General features: G+C 45.1%; 1 protein-coding gene and 1 long non-coding RNA gene across 18 annotated transcripts in view; one reads left to right on the plus strand and one right to left on the minus strand.

The window, feature by feature from the left end:
- The window catches only part of Magi2 (membrane associated guanylate kinase, WW and PDZ domain containing 2), a 1,485,406-nt gene that overhangs the window by 1,453,459 nt on the left and 19,626 nt on the right, over window positions 1–12,321 (plus strand). The gene's annotated exons all lie outside the window — the stretch shown is intronic.
- On the minus strand, window positions 8,223–8,748 carry Gm52763. The gene is made up of 2 exons (XR_003955723.1): window positions 8,638–8,748; window positions 8,223–8,466 (listed from the first exon to the last, which is right to left on the minus strand). It is a non-coding gene; the product is annotated as a predicted gene, 52763 (long non-coding RNA).

Below are 12,321 nucleotides of genomic sequence, written 5' to 3' on the forward strand. Positions count from 1 at the left end.
GATGTGTGTAAGGAGGATGTCTGTGAGGAGGATGTGTGTGAGGAGGATGTGTGTGAGGATGATGTGTGTGAGGATGATGTGTGTGAGGAGGGTGTGTGTGAGGAGGATAACTGTGAGGAGGATAACTGTGAGGAGGATGTGTGTGAGGAGGGTGTGTATGAGGAGGATAACTGTGAGGAGGATGTGTGTGGAGGATGTCTGTGAGGAGGATGTGTGTGAGGAGGATGTCTGTGAGGAGGATGTCTGTGAGGAGGATGTGTGTGAGGAGGATGTGTGTGAGGAGGATGTTGTGAGGAGGATGTGTGTGAGGAGGGTGTGTGTGAGGAGGATAAATGTGAGGAGGATAACTGTGAGGAGGATGTCTGTGAGGAAGATGTCTGTAAAGAGGATGTGTGTGAGGAGGATAACTGAGACACGGAAGACACAAAGGAAATTTCTGACGGCCTCACCCAAAAAGCCAAGATTGCAAGTCTCTCCTCTGTCTAATCGCGCTATTGACTGCTCATCAGGCAGCTGAAGTTTGAAACAGGAATGTTTAGAAAGTGCCATGCCTAGTCTTCAGGACCGCCTTGGCCAAACTAAGGGGATTCATTCATATTCAACCTGTTTAGGGGACATTTCCTTCCTTCCTTCCTTCGTTCCTTCCTTCCTTCCTTCCTTCCTTCCTTCATTCCTTCGTTCCTTCCTTCCTTCCTTCCTTTTTTCCTTCCTTCCTTCCTTCCTTTCTTCCTTCCTTCCTTCCTTCCTTTCTTCCTTCCTTTTTTCCTTCCTTCCTTCCTTCCTTCCTTCCTTCCTTCTTTTAACATTGGTTTCATTTGAAGAATCTTTGATGTGGAAAACAGAGACTACCTAAATGAATTAGAATACTAGTTTAAAACATTGGTCTACAATAAGACAACTTGAATAGGACATCATCCTTAAGGCTTGGATAGGTTCAGCTAAGGGTAAAAACCATTCAAGGGCAAAATCAAGTATGAGAATGTGTTGTGCAAACAGAGTTGTGACACAGAAATAAATAATTGATACAAGTATGGGTTGGGAAGATGTCTTTAGATTAAAAAAAGAGAAAATTTGGACATCTTTACCTGGTGAATTCCTCTCTTGTGAAAGATTTATTGATCCCTTTGCATAAATATACAGCTTTCATTATCAGCCCCAAAGTAGGAGACGGTATTTGGAAAGAGAAACAGTGGCATATTTCATAGGACCACCCAATTGTAGTGTGAGCATCTCACTGCCAAGAGCACACACGTGTGGAAAATTACAGATATCAATCCTGAAAAGCACCAGTGTTTAGTGAGATCCTGAGCACTTGGAGGTCTCATTTTCCTCTTCTGAACCAAATAAGAAAACATTGAGACGTCCCTGTAATGCTTGGAAAGAAGCAAAGCATTGGTAGTTTTGCTCCTCCAGGTATATTCTTAGAGGGTGCCATCGGGTACAGCCTGGCAAGCTGCACCTGGTGGGTTTTCTTTATCAAGTTCTAATAGATGTCCCTCCCCCTCCCCAGGCCCCGCCCTCACCCCCCCACATCCACAACTAGGGTGGAGAAATGGTGTTATAAAGCCTGTTAGGTGCTGTCCCACAACCACTGCAACATCATGGAACTGCAATTCTCTCTGCAACCGTTGATCACAGGAAAGAACAGGTTACAGGTGCAAGTATGGCAGTCCTCAGCAGAGATTTGTGGTGGTCGAGCATTTCATAGAGGGATTCAGGCAGGAATAGCCTGTACAGAGTTAGGTAGGGGTGCTAAGTAAAAACCAGAAGCAGAAAGCTTCAACTGCAGGCCTCAGCTCTTCCTGCTCTGAGTCGGAAATGAACTTAATCTGCCCTCTGTCTCCAGTTGCCAATGGCCCCTCCCATCGAGAAGCCCTGCGTTGGCCAAGCTAGTAAAACAGACGCGATTGTGTAGCCGCTTCCCCTTTACCTCATGGATCTCCTTTAGTCCTTCAAATACAGGCAGGTCATCACTAGTCTGGAGGCCAAATCTCGAAGCTGTTGATTTTTCTCTTGTTGGGTTTTTTTTTTTCTTCTTTTTTTTATTCCCTGGTGTTTCCTGTATTTACTAGAAATTCCCCTGGAATAATTTAAGGCCAGGAAGAGATTTACTTTCAGGCTCATCCTCTAATGGATGGAGACCAAGAAGAACCCTTGCTTTACACCAGACACTGTAAAGTCTAGTGCGCCTGGCCGTGAGAACTCAAGCCCTGTATTAGTGAGGGGGAACTAGAAGACACTAACATTGTGTCTTTCCAGGTAGTGAGAAATGCTAGCACACCCCTACATGGGGGGGGGGGGGGTGCTGGGGGGGTAGAGAGGTCAGCAGAAACAAGATCTTACCAGTACCTGATAAAGAAAGACCAGAGAACCTATCCTGGACTTTCCCTGTGATTGGCAGCAGAGGAGGAAGTGGAGGAGCCAAGATGGCAGAAGTAAAGGACAGATGACAAAGTCATCATCAGAAAATCCAAGCAAGCTCAGTAGCCTTCAACAGGCAGCCTGCTGCCAAGACTCCAACTGAGAGGTGCTCTGTTCATTTCCTGCCCCAGGCAGTGCCCTGCCTTAGCTTCTCAAGGCTTTGAAACCAGACACTTAGAGCCAGGGAAGCAGATCCCACTGCCCCTCATTTCAGTAGCCCTTCTGGATGAATGTTATTTGTGGGACAATCTAATCATCCTGACTGATTTTGTCCCCTCTTATTCAGACCAGACACACAGAACACAGAGGGCAGCCTGAGGCTATTTGTAAGGAATGGCCATTCTCTGACCAGTCTGTCAAACTTCTCCCTGGTAGTATGACTTTAGTCTATATATGACACAGATCTACAAGCAGCCACAAATACTTATCTGGCAATACGGGTTCTTCAAACTAAGTCACATTGCTCATTAATATATTTATTGTTATAAACCAACATGCAGTATGTGACTTTTAAATTATTCAGCCCATATATGTTTTCATTAAGGATGAGCATTTTAATATCAAATTTATGATATCATCTAAGACCTAGCATGGCTTAATTCTATTAATAAAAACTAATTTAGAAGTCATTATCCTTTTTAATTACAGATTTTGATTTAGATCGTTCCTGCTCTCCAAATCAGAAAGCTGCTGCCACCATTATTCCGTTGGTCAAAAGCTAACATTGTTCTTTCTTATTAGCACTTTCATAAATTACCTGGTGGGGAAGGTTGATTAAAAATAACCTCCACAGAGCTCCCAGTGTGACCCCATGATTTGGCCATAGTTAATCCTGTCAGAAATCAGTGCTGATATTTAGCTTCAAATGGAGCTGTTGGCTAATTCTGCCCTCCTGATTACAACGTTTGGATAGTACATATGGAAGACACCTCAAAGTTGAGAGGCAAGCAACCTCCCCTGTCATGTCCCAGGAGACCTCTGCTCATCCCTTGTCCCTGACACTCACTGGGCACATGACTGTCTCTGGTTCTTTCTGGAGCTGCCCTGCTTTGGCATTATATTCCTAGCTACTCCATGGCTCAACTATGTGTTCATTTTTCAGTTTCCATAGCTACAAGACTGCCAGGTCTGGAGCACCAGACACCATCTGGTTCTTGGTTCCTGTCGTAGGAGGATAGGACAGTTCAGGTATCATGAGGCAAATGTATTAGAGCTGAGTATACGGCAGGATGGAAGAGGGGTGTGGGCTCTCCCACCTAGATTGTTGATGGCATGGAATAAGGCTTCAGAGTCCCCTAAATACCCTCCAGGGAAGTCAGCTGCAGTTCACCAACAAACGAGCAGAACACTCACTGACCTTGGTAGCTAATAAGCATGTTGCCATGGTCACTAAAGACCTTCAATTACAGGAAAAGCCAGCACGTCTCACAGTGAAGCCACGTCAGTTATAAACAAACTGCACTTCATCCAGCTCTGGTTCCAGTTACAGACACTGTTGAGCCCAATGGAAAGGAACAAACAGACAAACAGCAGCTGGAAACAAAGGGACTGCAGCCGCCTGAGAGGACCGTGGGGGGCCTTCCCTCAGTTTGAGGTGTAAAGAAGAGCAGGAAGCAGTTTCAGAACAGCACTGAGATCACTCTCACAGGCTCGCCTCTTTCCAAGAGACCTGTGTGTTCTGTGCCTTAAGAGTCAAGGAAATGATAAAGAAGGAAGGCCAGGATCCTGAGGCCTTCACTCACTTTCATTTTTGTATCCACCTAATCTTGGCAATTTAGAAATGAAGGCACTTTGGTTTGCTTCCTTGCTCTTGTTAAGAAAACCGCACCTTGTAAATGAAATTGAAGTTCAGCTGCAATCTTCAGATCTCGGATGGAGGCAGAGGCCATCCCACATATGTGCATAGCCATAAAATTGTTGACAGGAACACAAAAGGCTCAGGAGAATACCATCATTATTCAGATGCATTAACACAAAAATGTATTTCTAAGAAGCATTCATCTATCTTTATACCATTCCACGTGCAGGTCTGTTAGAGTCACCATAGTCATTTCTTTAAGTGTGCTCTTTCCCTAGAATGTGAACTCTACAAGGTCAAAACTCTACAAGGTCAAAACGGAAGACAAGGTTCGGAATGCATGTGCTGCTCCTGCTCCCAGGGGCAGCCCATTGTTCTGCCTCATGGATGAGAATAACTTCCTCACTGTTTGAATAAAGGGTGAAGCAGAAACAAAGGTGGGGCAGGGGCAGGGAGCTCTCTTACACACCTCCAATTTAGTCATCCTTCCAGTATGAAGTGCCTGACTCTTTTCCAATCATGTTTGGCCTTAATTCCCTCTTGTATCAAAACATGACACTTAGGTCCTTAGTATGGTCACCTTGACATTGACATTGATTCAGTCATTATTTTAGTGGGCGTCCTATTTGTCACCAGCTTCACACACACATATACACATACACACACATGCATACACATACACACAGACTTACATACACACACATACATACTCACATATACACTCACATACACACAACACATATTTACATACACATACATTCTCACATACACACACACATATTACACACACAGCAGTAGCATTCTACCTTATCTAGTTCATTGACACTGGTGTTCTTCTAATAGACACTCCAAATCAAAATATTTGTCAAGGGAGATAATTAATTATCTCTCATTCTATTCCCACACCAATCAGTCTTCCATAATGCTATTATAAAAACAAGACAAAAATAAAAACTATATTATAGTTCTACATTAAGATTAAACATGATGGGACTGGAGAGATGGCTCAGCAGTTAGGATGCATGTAACTCCAGTTCCCCTGGTCTCCTCTGGTACTGATACTCAGGTGTGCATACCCACAGAAAATACACATAATTTAAAAATAATAAATCTTTAATTTACAAAAAAAATTATTAACTATGGCTCTTGGCCAAGGAGATGGTTCCTGGGTAAAGGCTGCTAAGCCTGACAGCCTAAGCTCCAAACCCAGGATAACATGGTGGAAAGGGGGAACTGACTCCCACAGTTACCCTCCGGCCTCTGCACACACTCCTCCCCAGATCTGCAGGCACATGCGCATAGACTCACACACTCCCCTGTACACATATACTACTAAAAGCAGCAATAGTCCACTCAGGAATAACTGATAACACACATGTAAAGAGAGAGACGGCCTTAGAGGTTTAGGTCCTGAAAAGGAAACATTAATAGAGCTGTAAATCTGGGGGAGGAAAATCACACCATTTTCATGAAAGTTTCCTATAAAATGATAGAATAGAGATTCCTCATAATCTGAGGTACATTAGAGCAAAAATCATACCCTCTCCCATTTACCTTCAATCAAGCTATGCTGGCAAGATGAAAGAACTCAAGTAAAGGGCTTGAACTTGAAGTGCTAAGAAAGATTTACACATGAATAACCGGCCTGGTACAGTCACTGAGTGCGCCTGATCTCTTAATCTGTTTCCAGTTAAGAGTATAGGGGAAACTTTGGGGCTGGTGAGATGGCTTGGGAGTTAAGAGCACCAACTGCTCTTCCGGAGGTCATAAGTTCAAGTCCCAGCAACCACATGGTGGCTCACAACCATCTGTAATGAGAAACAAAACAAAACAAAAAGCTTAAGCTTTTTGGGCTTAAGCAAGAGGGGTCAGAGTGAGTGGAGCTGGAGCAAGAGGGAGAAAAGAGTTTAGGGGAAAGAAATAAGCTTAATAAAACTAGTAACTATATCTATGTACATCCTCTTAACTTTTGGGGGCTCGAACCTACCCCTCCTAATGTATTTATAACTATTGCCTCTTTGGTACATTGTGGCATTTCCTGTGTCCCAGGGAAAGATGTTGCCAAGAATAAAAGTGGGTTGTTCTTTTCCTCATCCTGAGCCAATCACAGTGGGGAATGTTGACTGTGAAGACTGGCCCATGCAGCCATTACAAATCCCTTTGACTTGCTTGACTCATTCAAGCTTAAATGCTAAAAAGGAGAAAGGTAACAACAGCCAGCCTCTGAGACACCCTGTATCCAGCTTCGTCAGTGGTTTCAGGTGGATATAAACAGAGATTGTGGTCAGGGGGTCAGGAGGCCAGCTGTATTCCTAAAACTTGCATCAGATCCTACTGAAGCCCAATAACGCCAGCACACAGTTTCAGAGAGCTCACCACACTGTGCAGACATCTCCCAGCCCAAATTCCACACTGAACATCAGGGCCATTGAGCACACTGGGAGATAGTCCATAGCCTTCTATAGCATTTTCAGTTTTGAAAACACATCCCCAAATAATAGACTTGAAGGTGAGCCTTTTCTCAGGAAGCGATAAAAATAAGAAAAAGTCCTTGCTCTATAATGTATAAAGCCTTTCTCTGAGTGTTTCCTATAAGTCAGTTTTATAAAGAAGGTAGTGGAAGAGGATAACAGTTAACAGTTAAGAAATGAAGGCCTGGAAAGATGGAACAGTTCCCCCAAAGGTCTCACAGGTAGTAAACTATAGACGATGTACTTAAGCCCAGCTTCCCCTCAGAGGATGCTCTTCTTTCCACCTCATTGTGCCCTGCTGGCCTGATTCAAAAGCTTTCCTCTGCCTGCTTCAGGGGATGCTGGTGTCCCAGCATGGCCTCTGCGTTGAGGTGTGACTGGTGCCCTGGGTCTCAGATTCTGGCACTTGTGTCAGACAGCTCCATTGTGCGTAAGCATATATTCTTAGTTTTCATAGTTAGCATCTGCACATAGCTGATCCGATGTAGGATACTTCTATGAGATTTAGTCCGGTCTGAGGACTTTAGAGGGCCTCTAGGGAACTGGTGGTTTTTTGGACAACCACCAGTAACCACTGCTTTTACTTAACTGTTCGGCGAGCCAGGTGCTCCACAGGGTGTCTTAACTTCTTCAGCTCATTCAGATTTCACAAAGACTCAAAAGAGGCAGGGACTATCAGCCTTTTACATTGCTAAGAAAAGAGAGGCATAGGAGTTTTTGGTGATCTGCCGCATTGGGGAAAATGATCCTGGAACAGACTCTGTGTTGTTTGGATTCACAGTTCAGACATTTAAACCTGGCACTACAACCACAGTAGGTCCCATGCCTTCCTAGGCATCCTATGAGGTATATAGACATCAAACACACTACAGGCCATTACAGAGAACACTGACATTCAGGGCAGTAACCAACTTGCCTTGGCCCTGGGCCTCAAAGGTAAGACATGTTTGAAAGACTGAAAAGATATGTCATTTTCGTTCCTTAAAACTATCCTATTGTCCCTCCCAGGACAATTCATCAAACTTGGAGTAGAGCAAAAAACCGTGTTCTCAACCGGAGGCAATAGGCAAAGTCCTTCTGATGCTTACTCTGTAGGGTCAACCTCCTCCCAGAGAGAAAGGAAGAATAAAGAAACTACATTATAACATTTGACATCAGAAGAAGTTGAGACGCCTTGTCCCCAAGTGGAATCTTCTTTTGGCCTTTGAAAATGGACTTGAGCTGGGAATGCTGGCTCAATGCCTGTGACTCAGCACTTTGGGAGCAGAGACAGGAGGATCAGGTGTTCAGGATCACCTTTAGGCAAAGAGCAAGTCCATGGCCAGCCTGGGCTACACGGGGCCATGGTTTAGAAAGGGAATAAAGAAAGAAATGCCCCTAGTAAAAAGACCCACTAGACCTTCCTTTTCCACTGGCCCCCATAGCACTGTAGTTGCCGGTCTATGGGAGTCTTGCAGCTGTGGTTTCCTCTGTGCCTGACCCTTGCTTTGCCCCAGATAGCTCTCCGAGTAGATGTGGGAGGGACAAGAAAACCGACTTTAAAATGATGTATTAAAGGAAGATCCAGCAGGCTACGGGGTCTATAGGCTCTACTCTCAGCCCACAGCTGCCTCTCGGGGCTTCCCAAGCTGACCTCAGGCCTCGCAGAAGCAACGGCTTCTGCTCTACTACCGCGGCTAGAGAATCTGCGGGTCAGTGATCAGGGAGCGATCTTGATGGATTTGTCTTTCCATCCGAGCTGTTTTTGAGCGGCTTCAGAGGAGAAGTACATGGTCTCTGGGACGGAAACAAAAGCAGTCTGAGTCACTCTTCTCACTTCCCCTTCCCACACACCTCAAGCAGTCCTCCAAGCAGCCAGCAGGCCCATCTGAGACACAGTGGAGACCAATGAGCCTTCTGCAAGCCTTGGAAATTGCTTTCTAGCCTGTTCCTTGTCCCTTCACTTACTCTGTGCTCTGTTCCTAAAGTAGAAAAGGCTGAAGTCCTGCTTGCATCATGACCCAGGATCACTAATCCTCCCATTGTGTTCATTTCGGAAATACATACAAAAATATTCCCGACCCACTAGCCCCAGCGGGGCGTCACAATATGTCTCCAGAATGTTCTAGTCAAAGCAGTCTCTGCATCGATTATCATGGTTGATTATGACTTCCCTGGTCAAGTGTGTATTAGACTAGCTGTGGGCTGGGAGCTGCCCTCTGAGTCACCCTCAAGGCACGGAACGGGGTCAACAGGCCACTTAGAAGCACATCCCTTGGAACTTGAACTTAGAAGGCAAGTTTGAGGCAGAGGTAGAACAGGGGGTGGAGGCCTCCACAGAGGCAAGGCAGGAGAATTAGCAGCGCATTAGATATTCATCCACTGGGTCCAGGGCCTCGAGGCTGAGCAGCGATGAGCATAGGCCATTGCCCTTGGAAGCCGTTCATATTTGTCAAGCAATCTCTCTAGTTCATTTGTTTCCAGCGCCTTCGAATTCCTCTGGCATAATCACCGTCCCTTTTGTCAACACAAAGTGATTGTCTAAACGACTCAATCACATCATGCCATGGGCGACCGTTTCCATTTATTATGATTTATTGCCCGTTTAGCACCAAAGTGCCAGGTACATTCAACAGAAGACACACACTGAGAAAACGGTTTTTCCTTCCCCCTTTGGAGGCTCACAAAATAACAGCAACCTGCTCAGGGGAAAGGAAAGATTATCCACGCTGCCGAGGGTCAGTGGCTAAGGACAGCTAGAGAAGGAGCTTCAATTTTCCAGTTGACAAAGAACAGGATTCTCATATTGCAATTGGTCCTTGCACTGACCTAGAACACGGAATAGTGTGATGACGGAGAGGGGACTTCTGGCTTTCACCAAGTCAGAAAGGCATTTGTCACGGCTGCATGGAAGCACTGGGAGGCAGAATCAGTGTTAACATCCTCTGTCTCCTGCACTGACCCTGCATGCTGGCATTCTAGGGTCTGATTAAATGGCTATTTAAATGAATCAGGCTTGAATAATTCGGCTACTTATGTTTCCCATTAATAATAAAATCTACAATTTAGGATCTGAAATTGGGGGCGGGGGTTCAGGGTGGCAGTTTTAACTCTTTGGGGACGAGCCCATGTCAGTTTGTGTGTGTGTGTGTGTGTGTGTGTGTATGTGTGTGTGTTGATGTAGGTGTGGGGTAGTACTGTATATAGTAGGAAGGAGAGAGAGAGTGTGCACACATGTGGAAGGCAGAGGATAATATTGGGTGGCTTTCCTCAACCCCACCTCCACTTTTATTTTGTAAAATTTATTGATGTGTTTATGTGTTAGCTTATATATATATATATATATATATATATATATATATATATATATAGCACATTCATGCCAGAGCACGTGGAGACCAGAAGAGGGCATCAGATGTCCTGGGTTACAGGTAGTTGTGAGTTACAGGGAACCCATCCTGGTCCTCTAAGAACTGCAAGCATTCCCAACCTGTGGGCCATTTCTCCAGCCCCCTCTCCACCTTTAACCTCTCACTGAGCCCGAGGCTCATCAGCTGAGCTTTAGGGGTCTCCCTGCCTCCAGCCCAGAGTTCACACCATTCTTAAGTCTTCCTTGTGGTATTGCCAGAGAAAGGAATGAGAAACTAGGGACTAGCTACAGTGTCTGACCCAGCTGGGAAAATCTCAGGAATACATCCACTGGACTAATAGACTCCAAGTTGCTTGTTACGACAATAGCTAATTGACTAATATATGTTTTAAAATTTTTCTTGTGTGAATATTAGAATCATTTGTATAACTTATAATGCACATAGCTTGAGTACCACTCTCCAGTGATAATCGGGATAGAAAGGCATGGTTTCCACCATCCTGACTGACCTACCCCCTCTGAATGTTTTCTTGACACTGCCAACTCCAATAACAGTGGGAGATATGCTGAGTTAAGGAGCTCACTAAACACAACAACATGCTCTCCTTGGCGCAGCGAAGCGCGCGCAGATGCTCTCCCTTCGGAGGCTCAGCATGTGCTTCAGTGCCCACTGCATCCAGCTGACCTTTCCTTCCTCGGCTTCAGTGCAAGTGCCCCCCACCCACCCACCCAACTGCTCCCGGGATGATCTGACCACTACCAAGTCTTTCAGAATCCAGCTAACGCCTTAAATTGTAATGGTCTTGTGAACTGCTGGGGAATATGTTCAAACACGATTCTTACTCAGGAGTTCCGTGGCATGAAGGTAGGGAGGCTGCGGATCATATTTCCTGCAAGTGCCCGAGGGATACTGCCCAGGAGGTGATACTTGGAGAACCGAGGGTTCAGAAACTCATATAAAATTTCCCACAAATCTTAAGCATTTTAAAATCCTTATTTTTAAATTTAATAATATAGTACCATTATAAACTTTGGCTAAACCTGAGATTTCTAACACCAAATGGTGTCTTGTAGCTATGGATACATACACAATTCACAGCTATATGCATCCATGAAGTATACACATAAACTTAAAACATGAAGGTCCTTCTTTCAATTACTAAGACTAGCTATGGCTGCACTTTCAGGGAAGATGGATAAATAATCTCTGGCTGATTTCTTGTGGGGGGAGGGGTTGTGGTACAGGAGGTTGGACCTAGAGCTTTGTGCACGCTGTGCAAGTCCCCTGCCTCAGAGGGATAACCCCAGAGCCCCTTCCCAATTGTGTTTTGGAAGAGAGTCTCCCTGAGTCACCCAGGCTGGTGACTTACACTACTTACTCACACCTTACACTTTCGAAGCTCCCACCTCCGCTCCTCATTCAGTTCTCTCTCTGTGGTAAGGTGGATCTTTCTGACAGAGTCTATATTTTAGGAAAGGGAGACATGTTTACTTAAGAGCTCATCAGTAGATTACAGCGTGACAGAAACAAAGAGGGAAAGAAAACGGGGAACTGCTGCTTTATAAAAGCTAGGAAGACATGCTTCTGCTTCTGAGGAGATGATGACAAGGAAGATCGAGGGTGTCCTACTGCTTAAAATGCACCATTCTATATCTGTCTATGCTTACACGGGCACACAAATGTGTGCCAGTATAAAACTGTTGTTAGGCTGCATCAGAAGATAGACAAGTCTCCTCTTCCTAAAGCCAGCCAAACTCGCGGCCTTCTGCATCCACACTGCCCTCTGCCCACCTGGCATAATGAAGGGATAAAGAGAAGAGACGGTCTTGAAATGGTCTCACCAGATAGATGTGGACCTGTTTGTCCTCCAACCACAGTTATGGTGCTTCTGCCCACTGAAGAACTGATATCCGGAGAGCCCCTTGGGACCCCTGACTTATTCCCCATTATGCCTATTAATTTCCAGTGCTTCCTGCCTATACATTGCTTACCTGTACAGCCCACCAGAGAGTGACCATGACTCCTGCCTGGTATCACCTCCTCATAAATAGTCCTATTTGGTCTTCCCTGCCAATGACCTATCACTGTCTTTGATGACCAAGGCTTCAGGCTTCAGTGATTGCGGACCTCACAGTTCTATGGTCTACAAATAAGGGATCCCCACCCCAGCTTCTTCTCCTGTCACCTCACACCTCATCCTGGAGTGTTAATGAATAGCTTAATTTCACTGTAATAAAAAGTGAGAGAGAGAAAGAGAGAGAGAGACCTGGTTTATCTTGTT

The sequence above is a fragment of the Mus musculus genome, chromosome 5 (assembly GCF_000001635.26).
Source record: "Mus musculus strain C57BL/6J chromosome 5, GRCm38.p6 C57BL/6J".
NCBI lineage: Eukaryota > Metazoa > Chordata > Mammalia > Rodentia > Muridae > Mus > Mus musculus.